Source organism: Notamacropus eugenii, chromosome 6 (genome assembly GCF_028372415.1).
Source record: "Notamacropus eugenii isolate mMacEug1 chromosome 6, mMacEug1.pri_v2, whole genome shotgun sequence".
Classification (NCBI taxonomy): domain Eukaryota; kingdom Metazoa; phylum Chordata; class Mammalia; order Diprotodontia; family Macropodidae; genus Notamacropus; species Notamacropus eugenii.
Window position 1 is genome coordinate 320,830,315 of NC_092877.1, and position 24,229 is coordinate 320,854,543.

Sequence of the window (24,229 nt, forward strand, 5' to 3'; positions counted from 1 at the left end):
CCCTTGAGGTAAAATGCCTTCTGCATCCCAAGAAAGAACTATGAAATTTGATCGCAAAATGAAGTAGACCATTTTCTTTTGTATTATGTTTTGTTTTATGATTTCTCCCATTCATTTTAATTCTTCTATGCAACATGACTATGGTGAAAATGTATTTAATAGGAATGTATATGTAGAACCTACATAAAATTATATGCCATCTCAGGGAGGGATTGAGGAAGGAGGGGGACGGAGGGGAAAAAATCTAAGATATATGGAAGTGATTGTAGAACACTGAAAACAAATAAAATAATTTAGTTTAAAAAAAAGAGCTAAGGAGGACCTCAAATGGCAACTCCTTCCTTATAGATGAGAAACCGAGACCCAAATAGGAAAGGCCCAAATAGGGAAGTTAAATGACTCACCTCAGGTCACACAGGTAGTTGGTGGCAGAATCAGGATCTGGAACTGCACTGTTAAGTCCAATCCTCTTTCCAATGCATCATGTTATCTCTGTTTTCTCTCTGCTTCATCCTAATATATTCTCTAAGTCAGTATACTATGCTAACTAGATATGAAGTAGGCCAGCCTTAAAGTGAATTTCTATCATTTCCTTCTACTCCAGAAAGGTTGACTGTGTACCATCTCTATTGTGTTTTGTTGATTGATACCTTTGATATAGTTCACATTCATGCCTCTATAATATTTGTTTTGCCCAAATTTAAACCCTTACTGCGTCTGTAGCCTAAAATTCCTAGCACTCTTGGCAACCATATTTGAATACATTTCCATTGTATGGGAGAGAAAGAAAGCAGATTAAAGCCTATGAGGCATTTCCCAGGCACAGCAAGGTCTCCAAACTTCTGACTGCCAACAGAACTGTCTAGTCTAGCACTCAGAACCAGTGTTGGTGGGAAAGGCCACATCAGTAGTGCTTTAAATGGTGACTATGATGGAACCTAAGTTCTCCTGAAATTCTAGAGTCAACAAGCTTAATATATTATAGTCCTTTCTGATTTCTCTTTCCACTCACTGGACTTAGACTTTGTACTGTGGGGAGATGTAACTAATACTACTGGATGGATGGATGGATGGATGGATGGATGGATGGATGGATGGATGGATGGATGGATGAATGGGTAGATGTATGGATGGATAGATGGATGGATCAATGGATGGATGAATAGATGGATGGTGATACAAAGGGATTTTCTTTTAACTTTATTTTAGCTTCAACTAGTTTTCTTATGCCAAAATAGACTCAAATTGCAGCATTACATACATATGTAGCACTATTAAAGGGAAGTCCTCTCTTTATTAGGAATTTATCTACTCTAAGTAGGCTCCATTTTATTTAAACGATTCATCAAAATGTACCAAACCTACTGGATTTAAGTCAGATTTACAATATACAGTTACAGGAACCAAATAACTTACTCTCTTCTTCCAGTTAAAGGCACTGACTTGAAAATTATGAACTGCAGCAAATTTCCCAGTAAATTGGAGATAATAGTCGAGGCATTAATCTTTGGTCCACATATCCAGAGAGGTCAAGGAAAATGAGGGCTTTTTTTTCCTGCCTTTCTCTTAAAATGCATCCTCCACAAATATCTTCCAGAACTTTGTCCATATGACAAAAATCTATTCTAGGGCTTCCTAGTTTTAGGCATCAACAGATTTTTTTAAGGCAGGGCTATAATTTATATTTGCTTAGAAAAATAAAGCATATCCCTGGTAACTCTCTTTATTAGAGCTTTTGGAAGAATTATTCCAAACACTCTGGCTTCAGGGAAACTGTTCTCATCATCTTTCTTCCCACGTGGACCTAGCTGAAAGATATTCATGAAAGATTCACTAGGGCCAATTTTCTATGAGTAAAAACAACACTAACATCAATATTTCAGTGTCTGGAAAACATGGCCATTCTCTTGCCTTGAAAAGATTGTTAGAAATCATTGCATTTTAATGAATTCAAAATAACACAAGAGATTCTGGAGGCTATTCAGCTTATGAAAATGCATGGATAAATCAGATTTTTCATAACTTATATTTGAGGCAAATAGATCGGATAGCGTTCCTCCACAGACCAGAAGTAGTGTGGGGTAGAAATGTGACTAGTGATCTTTTCATCATGGTCCTTGTAGGCTGCTCGTTTCCCAGGCAGTTTCAGCTGTCACAGTTGCTTAGAGTTTACTGAGCTGTTTTTAGTTACTCATTCAAATATTCATAAGAACCGAGGACTGCAGTTTGCTGTCTGGTAACAACTTCATTTTCTGCTCCCTCTCAGCTTGTCCTTGTGGGCTGCTTCTTCTAGACCCAATTGGGTTTTTCCCTGTCACATGACCTTTCAAGGATAATGGAGTTTCCTTGGGAGTAGGCAAAAGAAACATGTTCTGCCTTTTATCTTTGCTTGGCTGGATGATGAAAATAATTGCAAAGGACAGTTATGGATTATCAAAGAGACAAGTGAAATAATCAAACTTCTATCAAGTACTGGTTTGTGCTACCCAAGAAAGCATATCCTTTAATTATTTACCTTTGGGGACTGCTTACACCTCAGGAAATGTGAAAATGGCCATATATTGGTACAAATATTTACTTAACAATATTACGCATGAACACAGTAATCATAATACTTGTAACTTCATGTAATGTTCTTGGAAGAAACTAATGGTTAGTAGTATTTCACATCTCAAGGGGAAGAAATCACATATGTACTATGTCATTGTTATTTTATTACATCTCTGATTAACTCCTGTAAGTAGAATAATTGGACTTTGGAGTCAAAAGCTATCTGCAACCATTTATCCTAGCTCCTATTATGTCTTAAGCTTGAAAAATAGGACTACCAGCCAATAAGTACAAATATAATATGAAGAGTACAGTTCTTTAATTAAAGCATGACATCCACGGAATGCTGTGATTTTATCCTTTGTTAGTGCAGAACAGATGCCAATCAATGTACATTTCTAAAATAACTTAATCCTTAACCATGAAAAAATCTGGAACTATTTTCTTCCTAGAATATATTACTATGAACAATAATCTTTCAGCAAAAGGAGTCCATATCTACCATACTCTACTTTCTGTGAAATAATGTGTTTTTTTAATGCATCGTTTTTATTGAAGGTGTAGATCTTTTCCCTTAAGGGTTGCTTTATATAAACTCCCACCACCATGTCTTTTGTGCAGGTGGTAGCTCTCCATGCCTGGAAGGCACTCCCTGCAACCAGCTCTTTAGACTCCCTAGCTCTCTTCAGTGTTCATGGGAAATATAGCTTCCTACATGAGACTGCTTCTGAAGTTGATCATCACCACTTTATTAACATTTTCTCCCTTTTTAAAGTACTCTGTATCAATTTGTTTGGAATAGGAGCAAACAGGGGACCTCACCTGATCTGAAAGGGATCACATGGGGCAACACCCCTGATTTGCTAGGGCAGGGGCACTAGCAACTCCCTGCCCAGACCATTTCTGTGGGATGCCAAGGCATAGATTCACCTCCCTTCCAAGTGCTCACAGTCAACAGATGGGTACCCTGATAATCTTAATTACCTGTGTTATATATTTGAATACAAGAATAAAAATATACTTTGTATTTACCTATTTATGCATATGCCATACCCTTTCCTAATGGGGCAGAATTTCAGCTCTTTGTGGACAAGGACTAGTTTTTATCTTAATATTTCTAGAACTTCATATAATGATTGTAAACAGTAGCTGCTTAACAAATTTTTGTTGAGTTGAATTGAAAAAAAGACACCTACTTGCCTTCACTGTCCCTTAAGTTCTTTGTGTTGTCAAAAGCCGGCTGCCAAGGAGAAACCTTCACTGCTTTACTCAGACTGGGAGAACAGTCCTGACTGAGGCAAAGCAAAATGAATATGAGATAAAACCCTAAAAAAACCCTCTTAATCTCATTTGTTTGTATTATAGCTGCAGTCACTAGCACAACTCCAGTTAAGAGACTGTCAGCATTTATAGCAACCGCTATAATTCAACAAAGTGACTCTGAAAAATGGAATCCTTCGTACAGTAAGCTCCACATGTTGTGAAGTTCTTTATTGTTGAAGAGAGAGGGGCAGATGTTGTGAATGCACAATGAAATAAACAATTGTTTAAATAATTCTTGGCAGACAGAGGAACACGATATCAATCCCAAATTAAGTACAGATATTTCCATGTTTCTGATGCAATGTCTTATACTTTGTACACAGATTTTTTTCCCCTCTTCACATTTCTTCTAGTCTCATAAAAAAAAAAGAAAGTAAATAGAAATATAAATAGTCGCCCTTTTCTGTTAATCTTTCTAAAGATCCGGTGGGGGTGAGTGAAGGATCTCCCTGAGTAGACTTCTGAATCCCAAGCAGATTTATAAAGGAGTCATCTATTAGCGATGTTCTGTACCTTAGCAGAGGCGTGAAGAATTAAGATTCAGCATGCATTTGAGTCTCCTAACAGAATGCAATTCAAGTATTTATTAAGTGCCTACTATATACCAGACGAGTGCTTGACCCCAGACAGACAGAGATAAAACAACCCAATAAAGAAATGAACTTGGATGCCCAAATGTATAGGATACAACACAGATCAACTTTGGAAGGGAAGCAGATTCTGGACCGGCTTTTCAAAAGGGTACCAGTTACATGCAGCAATGATTAGTGTCAAGTTGAAGAAAAAGATGCTTTAAGACTAAGTAAGACTTTAATTCTGTTTCATCATGGATAGGATGTTTGTCCCCCTATCCATGTCATTGAAAGGAACACATGGTCCCAGTCAAGTCAAGGCATTTTTTATTAAACTATATACTACTCACCACTCTGAGATACTTTGAAAAAAAATCACCATAGCCAAACGTAAGGAAAGGAAGGCGTGAACTTTGTGGTGACCTATGTGGTGATCTACTGATTTTGTGAGGTGATATCCTTAAAAAAAAACTGTCCATTGTTTCATTTACTCATCTGTATTTCCATGCTTGCCCCTGGGTTCCTTGGCATAGGATAATAAGTAGGCAGTGGGTAGACAGTAAGTGGGAAAGCTAGGTGATATAGTCAATAGAATTCTAGATCTGTAGTCAGGTAAACTCATCTTCCTGAGTTCAAATCTGGCTGCGGACACTTAATAGCTGTATGTGCCTGGATAAGTTACTTATTCTTATTCACCTCAGTTTCCTCATCCATAAAATGAGCTAAAGAAGGAAAGGGTAAACCACTCCAATATCTTTGCCAAGAAAACCCCAAATGAGGTGACAAACAGTTAAAAAAATGACCAAACAGTAGGAGTTAATAAGTAATTGCTTAGGGATATAAGTGAAACATTAAAAACTTTTCATTCAATAAGAAGGCTTTCTGATTGGCAGTCAGTGGGGCAGGGACTGGCTATGTAGGAGAAAAAGAGCTAGTTCTGTTATATCCAGGTAGGAAAAACCACTACATGGCAATGGGAATGTTCTGGAAGTAGAAATGCTACTCTTGTTTGAAGGTTTAAAAATAAAACTAGACATGGTTGAACCAAGCTCAGCCTATAGAACTGAAGTTACATAGGTAATATAGCATTCAAGTCCTACTATGGGGACTCCAGGCACCAGATACACTTAGAGTCAACACCAACCCAAAACATTAGCTCATGAAGCCCCACTGATAAGTGTACTTTGACCATCTAGATAAAGAATTCATTCATTCAAAGGAAAACATTTAATTATGTAGCACAATGAGATAAATGACAAAAGAAAAGATTTCTACCAAGCACACAGGAGTATATTTTCCATGAGTTGTGACACCACCTGGGGAAAGACAGAAAAGGAGGAGGCAGTTGTGAGCCTGTGACCAGGGACCATGCATGACTTGCATAAATCTCCACCACTATAAAAATCGCCAATGTCCTCTGAGGATGGCATCAGCTTGCTTTCTTCCATTATCTTTGATCTCCATTGTATCATCTCTGATGGCACCTAGATTGTCTTGACAGTTGCTGAATGACTCTTTTTGCCACCATATGCTGAACTTATGCCTTTGCAGGACATTCTTTGCTAGTATCTCCTGGGATGCTAGTCAGCCTCTCCCTAGTAAAGGAAAACTGAAGCTTTGTTTTTAGTGAAGAGCTAAATGTCACAGGCCAAATTCATGGCCCCACTCTAAATAATTAGCCCAAGATAATTATCTGACTTACAGATGGAAAATCCCCTTTAATTCCTGTTGAATTCCTCATTATTACTAATGACAATAGCTAGCATTTCTATAATACTTCAAGGTTTGCAAAGAGTTTTACATCCATTAAACTCATTTGACCTTCACAAACCACCCAGTGAGGGAGGTGCTATTATTATTCCCATTTACAGATGAAGAAGCTGAGATACAGAGGCGATGGTCGTCTTGCTCAGTGTCACCTAGCTCTTAAGCATCTAAGGTAGGATTTCAGCTTCAGACTTCCTGATTCCAGGTCCCAGACTCTATCCACTGAGGCACATAGCTGCCTAAAATAATGGAGTATCTATCAGTCAATATCACCAAAACCCAGTTTAGGAACTCCATGCAACAAACCTGTGAGTCTGGGGCAAGTGGAATTCTTGAAAATCCTGCAATTCTCTTTGAATCACATGCAAATAAACCTAGGAACAAGAACAAAAGGGAGAGTTGAAGGCTCCATATTCCTACCATATCTGCCAGTGGAAAAAAATTGCTTAGAAGCTTTGTCCTACCATGTGGGCCAGCACAAACTTTACTGGTCTCCCTAAAATAGTTTAGGAAACATTGGCTGCCCAGTCTGGGACAAAGTGGATTTGTTTATTTATCTTTCTCATTTCCTTACCCCATTTTGGCTCTTCAGTTAGTTCTTTATGTCATTCTTATCTCTTGTAAGTAAATCATGAAAAATTTGTCATTGAGGTTTCCCCTATGAGAGCCAAGGGGGAAGGAAAGAGGAAAGGAAATAGAGCCATAGTCCCAAGAGATTGTAGGAGAAAGAATTCAGACAATTAGGGAAAAGGCATGCAAGGGTTTTGAACCCAAGGATTTACCTTGGTTCAGAGACCAAGGGATGTTCAAGGTATTTGATGCCTCAAATTGAGGTTTGGTGATCAAGGACTGTAGTGAAAAATCGAAGTCCACGTTCTGAAGTAAAAGTCTATTGGGCTGATTCCAAGAAAGAATCCTGAATACTTAAGGAAGCATACTTCAAATTAGCAAGGCCTTAGACTCAGGTCTATATCCTTTTCAGATGAAGATTTCAATTGTTAAGCTGTTCAAGTGGATTCAGAGGATCATATCACTAGAACTGTAAGAGACTTTAGAAACAATCACATCTCTCATTTTTATATAGGAGGATACTGAACTCATGGATGATAGTGACTATCACTGGATCAATAAGTCAACAAGTATTTATTAAGCAGTTACTACAGACCAGATACTGTTCTAGGTGCTGGATCTCCAAGCTAAGAAGTGTCAGAGGGGTGGGATTTGAACTCAATATCTTTCTGATTCCTTAGTGTCCCATCTACTGTCCTATACTTCTCTAGAAGGAAGAACATTAAACTAATGATTGAACCAACAGATCTGGTCTTGTGCTAAGCCACTCCCTCAAAAAGAATCACTTTTAAAGACTATAAAGCCCATCAATGAATGTTGCCTTCTAAAGAATGCACAAGAAAATTGACCATAGTGTTATTAGTCAGAGCTCCTATATTAAAGGTTCTGTCTCCAAAACTGTTAAAACTGAGGGTGATTACACAGATAATTATAAATCTTCAAATCCTACTATGTTTATGTACCCCAGCATAGTAGACCAAGTACTAAATTAGGAATCATAAATTCATAGATTTAGAGCTGGATTGGAGATCACTAAGCCTGTTAATATAGATGAAGAACTTAGGGTCAGAGTGGTTAACTGATTTGCCTAGTGTTTCACATCCCAGGCAGAGTGTAAGGTTAGATTGGAGCCTAAGTCATCCTGACTCCAAATCCAGCATTATCTTACCCTACTACAAACTCAGGGGGCTTGGGTCCTAACCTAGCTTCCAGGGAAAGATGACCAAATAGTCACACAAGACCCATGCTTGAATGCCCAAGGAAATGGAAACATGGAGCCATGGTGTCAGTTGCAAATGGCTGATTCACACACTCTAGCCAGCACATGGTATATTGATATCATCATGTAGGATAGGTAGGAAGACTATTTAATCATAAATGGGCAAATGTGGCAAAAGTTGACCCTTGTGACATTTAAAAAGTTTAAGAGACATAGTCTGGGTAATGTTTTAGTTAATAATGAGAGGATTTTATTAATAGAAGAGGTCAGTGACACTCTCAAAAGCTAAAGACCATCATGGAGGGCTCATGCCTTTTATGCCCTTGGAAAAGTGGGTGTTCCATAAGGTAGCAATCAGCTCTGACTAGCTGACAATTAACGGTAGTGGACCTATTCTAATAAGGGTATGAGAGTGACATCATGTCACTCTTGAACAAAAAGGCTATCTCTACTTTCAAACCACCCCCAGTCCTGGGCAATCCAGACAAAGGATCTACCTCCAACCAACCTTGCTTCAGTGGAACACAAGGGGCACCTTAGATTAGATAGTCTGGGGGAGGGGGGCAAATTTTTGATAGAGGTTAGTAATGTCCTTCAAAGGCTGGGCTTTGAACAAGGAAATAGGACAGGGAAAAAGTCTGGATTTCCCCCATAATTGCTTCTTAATAATTATTTCTCTCCCCTTGAACTTTGAAGCCTTAAGTCAATAGGATTATTGGTGAACCCTACCTTAAACCTGCTTATTGTTCCAAATCCTCACTTCTAGTCCGACTCTCTCATTTTATAGATGATGACTACACTGAGGTAGATGGCTCGGATGGCCCAAAGTCACATAACTAATAATAAGTAATAATTACTATTAAATAATTAATAATAATAATTAATATTATAATCATAACAACATTCACGTAGCATTTACTATGTGCCAGGTACCATAGTAAGTGCTTTACAAATATTATCCCATTTGATCCTCACAACAACCCAAGGAGGCAAATCCTATTATTATTTTCACTTTACAGATGAGAAAACTGAGGTAAAGAGGTTAAATGACTTGTCCAAGTAATAAGTAGCAATGATGGTACATAAAACCAGGCCTCCTGACTCCAAAGCCGGTGATCTCCATTATACTACCCTGTTTTCAGGCCCTGTCATGATTCTGGTTTATTAATTCCTATTAATATAGCACTACAAGGCCTTTTCTTCATAACATTCTGTGAAACAAGTCACATAAGAGAAATTATTCTCATTTTCAAGAAGAGGAAAGTGAGATTCAGGTAGGTTAAGTTATTCACTCATAGTCACACAGCTAGTGTTAGAGCTGGGTCCAAATTCATGTCTCCTGAATCCACACTTTCCTCCATACCACACAATCCCTATGGACTTACTCAGGAATCATTGTACCCTGATAATTCAAGAGATCCTAAGCAATCCAAGAGACAAGAGGAAAGTATTTGCAGCAATTAAAAAGTTTTTCTGTGTTTTCCATGTTTAACACTTATTTACAAAGCATAATCAGTCTTTAAATGCATCTAGATCATGATTTTACAGCATTTCAGATGTACAGCATGCACCATTTATTCACAAATAAATTGAGCCAGAAAGAGCTCTCTTTGTATGTACTACCTAAAGAGGTAACTCTCTGTCTCTCCATCTGTCTCTCTGTTTCTCTCTTTCTTTTTAATCTCTCTGTTTCTCTGACTCTCTATGTTTCTATCTTCTCTCTGCTGTTCTTTGGAAAACCCATTACTTGGTCATGATTTTTTTTTAATTTTCATATAATAACTTTCAGCTTTTGTAAAATTCCATTTTATGACTTTATGCTATGGTTCCCTTTAATTTTCATATGTATATGTATATTTTTTTTCTTAGCCAGCTTTCTAAAGTATTTGTTAGGTTCTAAAGATATAAAAAGACTTATATTGGTGACTTCATTTTTCAGTACTAAAATATAAACTGCAATGCTAAAAATCTGTGAACAAAAAAAATTAAAACACCTACATAGTGCTTTAAAGTTTACAAAATGTTTTCTATTTTCCATTTTTAAAGTATTATAACATTACGAAAAATAACTTTGAGTATAAGACAATCGTAGCTTTGTTGTTATTTTTATTACAAACTCTGAAGAGGCCCCTAGAGTCATGATGCCTGTAGAACCCAGAAGGTTTTCATCTATAACTGCCTGGCGCTGTCACTAAATGACAATGTATTCTGGAGAAAAATCACTTCACCTTTTAGAGTCATCCTTTCTTTTTTAACTAAATGGCTCATTTTTTTGAATATGTAAATTGACTGGGTGTGTGGCTCACTATTTTAGGGTTAGCCTTTCTGTAGCTCAGTAGTTCCCAACTCAAGAAATTCATCCAATTCAGCTTCCGAATTTCTGAGCCTAAAGCCAAGCACTAATATGGCAAGCGGAAGGAATGCAAGGCCAGCCTGAGGAGGGGAAAAAATGGGCCAGGTTGAAAAAAAAGAGCTTGTTAAAATTTTTGGATGAATCAGCAGTGTGGTCAGGAGTGTGAGAAACTATTGCATTTCTAGCCCCAGTGAGGTAGGGAGACACAGCTTCAAAAGAAAAAAAAGACTATTGAACATAAGTACAATTAATTAAGCTCACTCAATAACTATTAACTAATGAAACTCAGTAGTTATTAGTAATTTTTAAATTAATCTAAATTTTAACAGATTCTGTTTTTAACTATTTAATCCAGTTTTGCTTTATTTTACATTATTCTATAAAGATCTGTCCATATTCCTTTATTTTTCTCTTACTTGTCAGTGTGAATTTATTACCTTATTCAACTACATTAGAGTGGAACTGAAATTTCATTGGCGTAGCGAACTCCCTCTGCTCTACAATATAGAGCTTAAAGAGCTGTCTGTGAAATCATCTTATTTCACCAAGATGATTATCAGAAACAGAACTAAAATTCAGGTTAGCTTGATTTTGGGGACTAGCTCTTTGTCCACCATACCCGGCAGCCTGAATACGTTAATACATCAAAATTTATTTATCAAAATATATAAATTAATATGTTTATTTCTTTATTGTTGAACAAATAGATTGTGGTGTTTTTAATCACTTCCATATTGCTTTTTTTTAACAATGGAATTATTAGATTAAAAGGGATGATTTTTTTTTCTAATTTTTCTACTTTTATTTTCAGGCTATTCTTTAGAATAATTCTGTGGGTTTTCAATTCTACTAACAATGAATGAGTTTTATCTATTCTTCCACAACCTTGCCAGCAATAAGTTTATTGATTTTCATTATTTCTGCCAGTTTCATCTTTATAAGGTAGCAAAAAGTTATTTTAATTTATTCTCCCTGATTATTAATGAAATGAAGCATTTTTAATTGATTATTAAAGGGTTTATTTTTTGTCTTTTGAAAATTATGTATATGTATATTATGTATGGTTCAAGAATATGAACAGACAATTCACAAAAGAACAATTGCAAAACATTAACAATCCTAGAAAATAATTCTCCAAATTGCTAATAATAAGAAAAATGCACATCGAAACCACTCTGAGGTTTCTCACCTTACATCCAGTCAACTAGCAAAGATGACAAAAAGTGGAAATAGTCACTGGCAGAGGGAATGTATTAAGTCAAGCACTCTAATGAATTATTGGTATAGTTGGGAATCAGTATGACCATTCTGGAAAACAATTTGGAATTATAGAAGTAAAGTAGCCAAAAATAGCCTTATTCTTTGACCTAGAGACTACAATGTTAGACATATATCCCAAGGAAGTTATTGACAAAAAGAAGGGTTTCACATACAGAGAAATGTTTACAACAGTACTTTTTGTAGTCACAAAGAAGTGGAAACAAAATACATGTCCTTTGGTTGGGGAATAGCAAACAAATTATGGTACATCAATGTAGTAGATTATTACTGTGCTTTAAGAAGTGACAAATATGATGAATATACAGAAGCATAAAATTACTTACATGAAATCGATGACCATCAGAGCTAGGAAAGCAATATATACAATAACTATAGCAATGCAACTACAAAGAAAAACAACTATAAAGGAATTTAAAATGTCACAAAATTATAAAGAAAGATTATGAGAAAACACCTCCCCCCATTCCTTTATAGAGACTGGAGAGGGAAATTGACAGAACTTGGACATTGCATTTAATATCAAAATTTTTCATATGTTAATCAATTTTGATGGGCTTTTTCTCCTTTTTTTAAAAAAATTATTTCTTATTGAAGATAATTTTCTGATAGAAGGGGTGGGAGGGACAGAAGAGAAATCTAAGCAATGTGAAAAAAAATATTAAAAGTCCATACTTTGAAAAATTATCTACTCATATCTTTTGTTCATCTTATCCTTACGGGCTACAATGCCTTCCTCTTTAAAATGATTTTATAATCACTAATTTTATAATCAATAATTTCTATTCCAATTTTAATAATCTACATCAATTCACTAAATCTGATCATAAAAACCAATCAAATCTATTACATGGCATCATCATCTATGCAAAAAATGAATTATGAATTAAAATGTTCTTTTTCTGGGCATGGGGATAGGAGGAAAGACATTATAAGGATATAACCATGTGTATCATTTTATCATTTGAATAGATATATCTTACACATAATATATATGTATATTTTATCCTAGCTTCAAAAATTTGCAATCATTAAGAAGAATCAGGGAAACTTTTCTTCTCTTTAACAGTTTCCATCTTTAATTTTAGGAACAGCTATTTGTATATTGTTCTTTATTTAATTATGTGGAAAATCTAAACCAAAAGACTCCCTATTGATTGTGATGACCTTCAAATGTTCCTATTCTTAAATGACATTATATCAAGCAAGCCTTGGGATAGCACAAAGGCTCTTCAATTAAATCAATGATTTAAAAGAAGTTGATTTAACCACCCACACAGGATAAATAAATTTAATGAAAAATGTATATTACTCAGATTACAATATGCAGCTTAATGAGTAGCCCCTTGATATACTCTATCAGATGAGTTCTGCAGCTGAGACCGGAATTGAATAAGAGAAGATGGATTGGATCTCCTTTGGGAGTCTGTACCAAACTTTCTATGATCCCAAGCTACCCACTAGTATGAAGTCCATTTTTAAACCTCTAATACCTTCCTAGGGATGCTACATGACCTGAACACTACAATCACAGAAGAATCAAAATTTCAGGTAGCACAAAAAGCAATGGAAAGATGCATGATGGGGACAGATAGATAGATAGATAGATAGATAGATAGATAGATAGATAGATAGATAGATAGGTAGGTAGGTAGATAGGTAGATGATAGATGATAGATAGATAGATAGAGATAGATAGATAGATAGATAGATAGATAGATAGATAGATAGATAGATAGATAGAAAGAAGAAAGAAAGAAAGAAAGAAAGAAAGAAAGAAAGAAAGAAAGAAAGAAAGAAAGAAAGAAAGAAAGAAAGAAAGAAAGAAAGAAAGAAAGGAAGGAAGGAAGGAAGGAAGGAAGGAAGGAAGGAAGGAAGGAAGGAAGGAAGGAAGGAAGGAAGGAAGGAAGGAAGGAAGGAAGAAAGGAAGAAAGAAAGAAAGAAAGAAAGAAAGAAAGAAAGAAAGAAAGAAAGAAAGAAAGAAAGAAAGAAAGAAAGGAAGGAAGGAAGAAAGGAAGAAAGAAAGAAAGAGATGGGTATATTGATTAACAGAGATAGAGAGATAGAGAGACATAGATAGATACAGATAGACATAAATATATAGGCATTAATACATTATTGGTGATGAATTATGCCCAAATAAATGTTTTAAAAGATGTCAAAAATACATATGACTGGAAACAGAGCATGGTCATTGAACAATACTGAAAGGTCATAGTCATAACCAAATGCTGTTCTGGTATTTTTGATACATTACCCCCACCCAAAAAAACAAACAAACAAAACAAGATAGAGACCTTCCGCCTATTTGGTAGTTCAACTGTGGAGAATTTATAGCAAGATATGGCTACTTCCTAGCATCCTTGCCTTCTTCCAATGCTCCATTTAAATCACACCTTCTGTAAGAGGCTTTTCCCAATCCTGCCTCCTCCCTGAGCCCATCTCCCATTTATATTGCCTATATCTTGAGTCTATGTAGTTGCTTGTATGTTGTCTGCCCCATTAGACTACTTGCCAAAAACAAAAAAACAAAACATGTTTTTGCCTTTTTTTCTATCTCCAAATCTTCACATGTCTGATTCTCTGTGACCCCATTTGAGATTTTCTTGGTGAAGATACTGGGGTAGCTTGCTATTTCCTTCTCCAGCTCATTTTATAGATGAGGAACTGAGGCAAACAAAGTTAAGTGACTTACCCAGGGTCACACAGCTAATAAAGTGCCTGAGGCCAGATTTAAACTCAGGAAGATGAGTCAGTCTCCTGATTCCAAGCCCAGCGCTCTATCTCGTGTGCCACTTGGTTTTCTCCCTGTTTGACCAGATTCACACAGCATAAGAAAAAGAAATGAATTTTACTCTCTGCTAGTGGTACAAGTGCCCACCTTATGGAGAGCATAGATTCTGTTACATAAACAACCCTTTATGCAAATAGTTTCCTTTCCTTATCAAGAACAAGAGCTTTATATGAAAATACAGAACTGAATCTTTCTAAATTCTAACCGCAGACTGTCAACTCCTAGACAGCAGAGATTGTGGGGTTTTTTTCTTTGTATTCCCATCACTCAGCGCAGTGGGTGGCATACAGTAAGCGCTTATAAATATTTGTCAACTGGTTATTGACTGACTGATAGCATACAACAAAGAAAAAAGGAAACCCCAAAGTTGGATTTTTTTTTTGCAAAGGCCTCTGTTCATTCATTTAAAAACTAAAGAATTATCTGTAGACGTTTCCTTTTTGTACCTTAACATTCCAGTTAATCTGTGATCTCATTAATGTGGGAACACTTTATAATAGGAGAAATCACAAAGTGTCTCACTTATCCTCAGCCATGTCTATGTTGACTTCCAAAATGCCCTATTTCCAAAAGCATCACAAACTATTCCTGGTTTCAAGATATTGCAAAACTGCTTACTTGATTATCAGTGAGGTAGATGTAGAGAATTCCTGCCCACTTGGAAAATTTGGGATCCAACTTTAAGAATTTGTGGTAAATTTAGCAATCCACACTCATAGGAACATCATTACATGTTGAAATCTCCTACTCAAAGTCAACTCAATGTAACACAATTACTCTGACCCACTCAAGCATTTTTTAAAAAATACCATGTATTAGAGATGGATGTTCATTTTTTCACTAGTAAAAATATGATATACAAAAGATTTAGAAATAAATTTTAAGCATCCGCTACAATCCTAAGGAATTAGGAACTATTATTTGGAATTGCATCCAATTATCAGATTACATACTTTTTTTACTATAGAATAATTCTCTTCCCCAGAGACATTCATTGAAATTACAGGATACATGTAGCAAAAAAAAATCATATGCTCAACTTTACACCATTTATAAGTGCATTAAAATCTAATCTGTTTTTTCTTTTATAATCTTATTTTTTTTCCAGAATTCTATTTTTGCATGCAATTAAATGGAAGCTTTTCTACCTGACCATTGGAGACCAAAGGATAATGAATTAATCTATTACGCTATACTGGAAAATTGGGGTACACACATATCCATACCACATATCAGCTTTAACATTTCTTTGAATGCTACTATAATTCCTATCAACCTAATTTTCAAAGAATGTAATTGCTGCAAAAAAAATTTAGGTTTCTTTAGCTCTGCTCTCTGGTGACAAACACACAAAGAATTAATTCATTGTTTTATCACATTCTTTCAAAAGATGTTTTCAGAGTGTTTTCATGAAGGTTACAGAAAACTTCCTCCCAGCTCAGGAATTTGCTCTATTTTAAAAAGTAAACACATAAAGGACATTTTTCAAAAGGGAAAAGATTATATAGGCTGAAATAAACAAGCTAAGTCCTTTTTAAGACATAGGAAATAATTGTACAGTGAGTTATATAAGCAATAATGTCAGTACTCGAGCAAAGACATCAGTTTATCAATCTCTCCAAGTAATTCCCTGTTCCTTGAGTGGCAGAATGAGAACAGTTTCAATGGATTTATGAAGTGATTGGGGTTTTGTGGGTTGTGTTTTCTTTTGTTTTGTTTTTGCTTCTGAATGATTAAAATAGAGAGCCTGCAAGAATGTTAGTTTATTTTTCTTTGGAAACTAATTGGTTTGATCGGTAATTAGTGCTTAAATCTTTGCTTACTCACAGTTTTCCCAATAGAATGCAGGTTCCTTAAAAGCAGAAAGGAAGAAAGCATGCATTTATTAAGCACCCACCCATGTTTGCTTCTCAAAGCTACCCTGGTAAGTGGCTGCTCCTCTAATCCTCATTTTATACTTGAAGAAACAGAGATAGATAGAAGTTAAGTGACTTGCCTTGACACAACTAGTAAAATTAGTTGAATTGATTTAAATTATTGAATTAACCTGGTGCAAAAAATAAGCAGTGTTTGACTCTGAACTGCTCAAGGTAAATCATACCAACCAAATGATTTAGAAGCTTCAAATATTCTTATGTGTCTGCTTAGGATGAGTTATAGTAGAAAGAGGATTAAATTAGAACATGGGAATTCTAATCCTGACTCTGCCAGTAATTGGTCATATGACCGTTCTCTCTGAGGTCTTAGGCTATAAAATGGTAGAGTCAGTCTATATAAACTCTAGTGTCCCTTCTAGAGTTAATAATTTTTGAAACTGTGAGTCTATCAAAATAAAACTCAACGTAAAACATAGACTGTGAATATATCAAATAAAAATTGTACTAATGTAACTGGAGCTGTGAATTTTAATCCGTGTGGAGAGTTGGTCTTGCCCTGATTTTTACTGCAGGTCACATCCCTGACCCCAAAAAGCTGTCTAAAAACGCTTCCATTTTTGGTTAGTACAAGGAGAATGAGCAAGAACAGATGAATGAGAAGGAAGATGCTTCCCTCAAGAACTCTGGACTCAGGTGAGCTACAACAATGCTGGGGTACTGGGGGACACCTTGGCCTCCAAGTGCAAGTTCTTCCATATCCACTTTCTCACCATCCTCCCCCAAGTTATTTATTTAGAGGTGAGGGTAGAGTCGTAACTGGGAATTCAGACACTTGAGGAAAATTCCAAGCTCAGAAGAGAAAAAGACCTTTGTAATATGCATTGTTTCTCCAAGGCAGTCAGCTCCACCTGCGTGTAATTGAATCCATGGGAAAAAGTGAATTTAGGGAAAGATAGCAAGATATGGAAGTGGAATAAGTGGGAGGGTATGTTCACAGGATGTGCTGCTTTTACTTCTAAGTCAGGGTCTTAGTCAAAAAAACTAAAAAGTTCCAATTTCTTCTACACAGCTACTTTCTGTAGTTCTTTCCACTGAGTTGCTGTAATGGCAATTTAAATGGCAAGATCTTTCCCATTCATTAATAGGCTCATGTGACCTGCCTGAGTCACATGGAAGTCAGAGTCACATGGAACTTGTGGTGGAAGGAGTTTGCTGAATGGGTGGAACAGGAAGAGTGCAACAGGAAGAGGTAAAGCTACAGCAGAGCTGAAAGGAAGTTAGTCATGAGACCAGTCAAAGCTAGGAAAGATGCAGGCAAGCAGGCAGCTGTCTAGCATGAGTGAGAGAGCTTGTCTGTGATTTTGTTTAATGGAGCTGGTTTGTGGGAAGCCTTGTAGGGAGAGGGTTTGGGGGTGGTGTTGTTCTCTGCATTGTTATTGTGTATAGATTTTTGTTGCTATGGTGGATGTGGCCCTCTGGTATCTGAATAAATGTTTTGGTTCCGTTTTCCATGTGGAGAGTCTGATGTATTTCGTGATTCAGAATTGTGCCAGGATATTCATGGCCATGACAGCACCATAGGTGCTGTCAATATCATATTGGCATTATAGCTGCTCTCTACTATTTCTGCAGATAATCCTCTTGAATTACTTGTTAACATTGCTGAGTTGCTCTTTGGGGGGGCTTTCAGCTGCAGCCTCTCTGTCTTATCCCACCTCCTTACTAAGATGGGGTCTGTCAGGGACTATTTAGCTCTGATCATTTCAGACTCCAACTTAGCTGCCTAGAAAAGCCATTAGGTATTTAGGTCTATGTTTTGAATTTCTTCTCTTCTGTTCTTTTCTTTCTCAAGGTTTCTAAGTTTAAAGGTGTATATGAGTTATCCAAAATTCCTTTTAAACTACCATTATTCTCCTGGGACATTAATCTGCATCTTCTTCATCTTCTACCACCTACTTCACAGAATAGCTATGGGGAAGGAACTTTGTAAATTTTAAAAGCATTATATAAGTGTTCATGGTAATTATTAATAATTAGCATTAATTATCACCTATTATTTTTACTTTTATATAACTTTTGCTAGTATTTACTTTTAAATTAGTCATTTCTCAATACACCCCATGTTAAATATGTTTTTATTAGAGAAAAAAATAATCAAAATCAACTAACCCAGTGGCTTGTGTTCAATAGTCTGTGTGATACGACATCTGTTCTCTCCTATTTCTTTACTGAAAGGAGGGAAGTATATTTAATCTTCTATTCTCTGGGGCTAAATTGATTGTTGTAATTTATCAGACTTTGACTGCCTTCATTTGACTATTACTGCCCAATGCATAATATAAATAACCTGGGCAATATAAGTGAGTAACTTGCAGGAATGATAGATTCCTGACCAGGGATGGAGGGTACCTAACAAGGAAGGACTTGAAGGCAATATTTTCCTGGAATATTATAAATTCTACCAAATCAAGAAAAATTACCTATCAACTTCCAACATGAAGACTTGATAGATTAAGATCAGTGACTGGAAAATAACTTTAAACATGTAACTTATTCTAATGGTACAAGACCAGTAAAAGCTGAGGATAGAATAGAACTGTACAGTAAAGTTGGAAGTCTACTGAACAAATCACTCCCACCCCAAGTGAAGTAATTAACAAGATGCTGTACCCAAATACTTTTCTCAGGTGAGAATGCATCTTAAAGAATCAATTGATCAGAGAAATAAACTTGGTGTGAACAGGAGCTAGACATATCCTTTGAATCAATCAAAGGCTTTTTAGTTAATGCAACAGGAAGTCAATTTGGTTTGATGGAGATTTGACCATGCCCCATGGAGCTAGTAGAAAAAGCTCTCTCAGCCACTCCCCTGAGTGGGAATATCTTGCAGTGGAGTGGAAATGTCTTGGTTTCTTCCTACCCTCTTCCTTGACCAGAGGAAGATCTTGTGAATTTTAGATTTTTAAAGGATTTGGACTACTCATTGAAGTTCTAGCAGTATGGAGACACAGCAGGGACTGAGGTCAGTGTCTGCATCAAAAGTTGTGGATAAAACTGATCAGTTTAAGGAACAGAAGCTTCTGACTCAACAAAGAGACCAGCAGAAAAGTCACATCATGCCTGAGGAGAACTTGACGAATCCCACAAAAGTAAGAAAGAGACTTTGATCGACAAGAAGCTGTGAAGTAACCCTTTTACCACATGCACTCTAAGTTCAAACCCTCTATCCCCTATGTCACAGATGGATATTTGGGAAGGTTTTTGTTTTTTGTCAAGGGGAGAGGGGGAAGAGACATATTTCATGCTAAGTGTTCCTCCTATGTCACCTTAAGTTCCTCTTTCTGAAAGCTAGGTAAATCTGACTGACTAATTGCTATCAACTCATAATCATGGGATGGGGGAGTGAGGCTAACTGATATGAGGCTAGAATTCAAAGGGTTGGAATGAATGACCTCAGATCTCCCTTCCAACTCTGATATTCTGTGACTGTGATTTTCATTCTCTGTACAAGAAGGAGGAGTCCTTAAAGAAGGGATTAGCAATTCTGAATTCAAATTCTCATGGAAGTGAATGTTAAGAACTGAAAAATAAATTTTATATATATATATACATAAAGACAGGATTAGCAAGACTATTTTAGGTGAAGTAGGAAGGTCATGCAGGTCTGTAATCAGGGAATAATAGGCTGAACTCTATCTTACTCCCACTGTCCACTTATAGGGCAAACAATCCACTAACTTGAGATGCCTCTTCCCCCAGAATATGGTCAGAAGGAACCCACTCTTCAGGTTTAAAATTCTGTAGCAAAACTCTGACATGATTTCATACAAGAGGAAGAACCAAGTAGCACATATGACATTATTAAGGTTTATATTATCTCATTTGATACTTAAAAGCACCCTTTGAGGCAGGAATCACAGGCATTGTATTCCCATTTTACAGAAGAGGAAATTGAGTCATAGAGAGTTTAGATGACTTTTCCCTGGTTGCACAGATGATTCCATGCCCATCATTCCTTCTTACTTCTCCAACAAGTATGAATAAGACTACCAGAAGTAAAGGACCTTCCCTGAATCATTGTCAATGTACCTATCAGCTGAATAAGAAATTCATCTCTATGATACAGAGCATTCCCTTTGGATCCTCCAGAAATAAATAGGCAAGTCTCCAGAACGCCAGCATCAGGCATTGCTCTGATTCTGTCTTACGTTGCCCTGGTCTCCATTACCATTTCTATGAACCCTACAACTCATTCTGTCCTGGTTCACTTACATTTATTTAATCTGGACCACATTAAAAAATCCCTTTTTTCTCAGAACATTCTTAGAAAATGTATGATGTGGAAGGGACCTTGGAGAATGTCTAATCTGACCTCTTTGTTTTAAAAACGAGAAAACTGTATCCCAGAGAAAAGTGATTTGCCCAAGTTCAGAAACTAGTTCACGGAAGAAATAGACTGGTATATGTGTCCTGCTCTGACCACAACGTTGCATCTTTACCTCTTGCTAGTACACACACACTATATTCACATTCCCTTAGACAATATGTTGTTATTATTTGCAAATGGGGCGTAGTGCAAACATTTGTTTCATGTGAACAATCATTAAAGATCAACAAATAATGCTGTCTAATCCTGTGGTGTTCTATTTTAAAAGAGTTTGATGTTTTATCTATCTCATTAAAATCGCTTTCTATTGGTCCAGGGAAAACTCAGAATGTACGTCCTATATGTCTGTGGAGCTGGACTCAATGACCTCTAAAGTCCCTTGCTCCATGAATAATTTGAGATTCCATATGGAAATACTTACAATAGATTGACTGTATTTGTTTCATATACAAAAGAGAGACGTTGTCAGACACTTGGATGAGATGTCTGAGAGGTAGAGTCATGGAGTAGCATGTTGGCTTTGGAATTAGGGGGCATGGGACTGAATCTCAACCCTGTATGGTCATAGGCAGGTCACATAATCTCTTTGTGATTTTCAGCTTCCTCATCTGTAAGATGAGAGGCTCAGTCTAAGTGACCTCAGTTGTACTTACCATTTTCTTGTGGACAAATTGCACGTCTGGCATAACACTGCTCCAGAATGTCCTTTCAGAATGTTTCTGCTGTTCTCCTGGTTGTGTGAGCTGCAATTACCTTCCTGGTACTCTTTTTTAGCAAATGTTCATCTTGAGCCCTGCAAGATGAGGTGACCAGGCATCCCATGAAATTATGTTTCTTTATGCCTTTGGATTCCTGATGAAACCAGCTCTGCCAAGTCTTTTGTTCCTCCAGATCTCCCAGAAAGCCTGGGAGCCATCCTTCTATTTAGCTGCAAACTTCCTTTGTCTTCAGTTTCATTTATCCAATGAAAAAATGAAAATGGCTTCAAAGGAAGAACTGTGCAACAGTTATTGAGCAGATCTGAAATGTAGCATTACACACATTTAAAAGGAAAACTCAGGGGTTTTCAGGAATGCATATTTTTAGATCTTGTTGGTTTTTTTTTTTTATCTTTGTTTGCCATTGTGGGCCTCTTATAGGTACCTTTTTATTAAAAATACTCTTATTCTCCAAAAAGAGCACTTTTCAAAAAATCTTATTCAGAAGCTAGATCCCCAAATCCTATTCCACATAATCCTATAATGCCAGAGGCAGGACATCAGACTCTGTAGCCAAAGGTGAATAAATGCATAGTAAATTAGATTTCTAAATTTCAAATAAAATGCAACCAGCAGTCTCCTAAGCCATCCAGTCCATTGATTTTCCCCTAGATTCTCTGATTTTGCATCATTATTTATAAAAAAGAAAACAACCCATACTTTCTACTCTTCCCCTTTGTAAAGAAAATAGAAAGCTGTGTTCATTTGCCTTACTGCTTTAATTAATAAATGTAATAAAACTACCGACGTGTGACTAGAAGTATCTAAATATGCTCATTTAGATTTTTTTTAAGTTGTCAGTTCTCCTTTCCCTGTTTGGTATTGATTATTTCCATTAGCCATATGGACTAGATCCATGTGACTGTGGTAGATCTGAAGGGGGCTGTGAGATTTGGTAGAATAATTAAATGCTGACCTCAATACCCAAGGATCTGCTGTTGGGATTGAGTGAACCAGTTGTAGCAAATTGCACCCATAAACTTATCTAGTTATAAGAAGCAGATACATACAGACTGAGAGTGACAAGTAAGATGGGCAATTTCAGTCAGGGTAACTTTCCTGAGGACCCACTATGGTAAAGACCAAATGGAAGTAGGCACCCAAAAAGTGTGAATCAAGCTTTACTCGCCTAATATCAGTTGGAAATATTTTTTGTATTTCTATACTTAACATGGTAAAGGATATTAACTAATCTATCAAAGATGGTTTCATCAGAGCCATTGTCATGTTTCTGTTGCATTTAAGACTAAAAGCACTGAATTCTTGGAGCATTTTCAAAATTCTACCTAGTTCAGGATTCCATTGTAGAGACTGCCATAAAAAAAGAGGTGTGAGTTATATTGGATACGTCAGTGCACCTACCATAACTCAAACTAAGCTGCTCAACATTAGTAGTTTTAAAAATTCAACAAGTGTGGAGAATTTCTATATGACTCATGAAGTTTGGATTCTCCCCCATATATTTCAAGAGCCATAACTAGGATAGAGTGACTGGTGTTTTGCTCCAGGTGCCAACTTTGAGGGGGTGTTTCTTTCAGTAGCATAGAAACAACTGAACTTAGTCCTTAGTTTGAGCTTAGATTTCACTGGCATAGATCAGAGGTCAACAAATTAGCCCAAAAGATTAAAATCTCAGGCCTGTCTTTGTACAGCCCTGAAACTAAGAATGGTTTTTAACTTTTTAAAAGAGAATAAAATTTTATTTACTAATGCAAAAACCTTAGCTTGCAGCCCATACAAAAACAGGTCATGGCCTAACCTGGGCAGTAATCTGCTTGTTATAAGAAAATCCTAACAAGAAAATTTCTTCTATAAAAAACAGAGAAGTAACAGGTGCTCTGAAGATTATAATCTTAGAAAGGTGCCTGAGGCACTGAGATGCTAAATTACTTTCCTAGGGTCATACATCTAGTATGTGTCAAAACCAGATTTTAAACCAAGTCTTCCATATTCTAAGACCTACTTTCATCTACTATGATTTTCAGTAGTGTCCAATTTTTCATGCCTCCATTTGGGGTTTTCTTGGCAAGGATACTGGAGTGGCTTGCCATTTCCTTCTCCAGTTCATTTTACAGTTAAGGAAATTGAGGCTCACAAGGTGAAATGACTTGTCCAGGGTCACACAGCTAGTAAGTGTCTGAGGCCAAATTTGAACTCAGTTAGGTTAGTCCTCCTTATTCCAGACCTAGTACTCTATCCACTGCTTCCACTAGCTGTCCCTATTTCTTAGTTAGTACTTAGCAAAAAATGATTTGTTTAAAGAATCTCTCAGAATGCTGGGCCAATTCCTCCCATCATTCCTGTATATCAAGTGTGCTCCTCCATGAACCATCTCTCACTATATCTCAAGGCTCCTATTTCCCTATGTACCTCTACTGCTATGGGTTCCTTTAATGCCACTTGCTCCTGGGCACCAGAATCAACAATCATGCCTCTTCCCACATTTACCATTTTGAGGAATCAAGGATGAGTTTGGTTAAATTTCTACTTTAAAACGTGATGTTATGATCGTAAGTATTTGACATGTATCATACCTCGATGAATGTTGTTAAGGCCCTTGATCTGGTTTTTATAAGATTCTCTTGATTTCTTTTAGACCTTGGGCCAGTGGGCCAGCGTACTTTTTTTCATGACTATATCCAGTGAACTGCAAAATAGAAATTCCTTTATTTTCTGAACGATAGGGATTATATCTATTACACTTACTTTACAAGTTTGATGTAAAATCCCATAAGACAACACATATGAAGTAATTGGCAAACCTAAATTGAGTGCAATGGA

General features: G+C 36.5%; 1 long non-coding RNA gene across 3 annotated transcripts in view; it reads right to left on the reverse strand.

Annotated features, from left to right (window-relative positions):
• Window positions 1-1,312: 1,312 nt before the first annotated feature.
• Window positions 1,313-24,229, reverse strand: part of LOC140509889 (uncharacterized) — a 28,970-nt gene continuing 6,053 nt past the window's right edge. The window contains exons 3-9 of one of the 3 annotated variants that reach the window (XR_011968979.1): window positions 23,983-24,095; window positions 21,344-21,483; window positions 14,328-14,440; window positions 6,519-6,586; window positions 5,721-5,761; window positions 3,747-3,842; window positions 1,313-2,393 (exon numbers count right to left, since the gene is read on the reverse strand). This is a non-coding gene — a long non-coding RNA (uncharacterized lncRNA). Of the gene's footprint in view, window positions 2,394-3,746; window positions 3,843-5,720; window positions 5,762-6,518; window positions 6,587-14,327; window positions 14,441-21,343; window positions 21,711-23,982; window positions 24,096-24,229 lie in introns of all 3 variants that reach the window. The other 2 variants (XR_011968978.1, XR_011968980.1) reach the window with 2 other exon arrangements.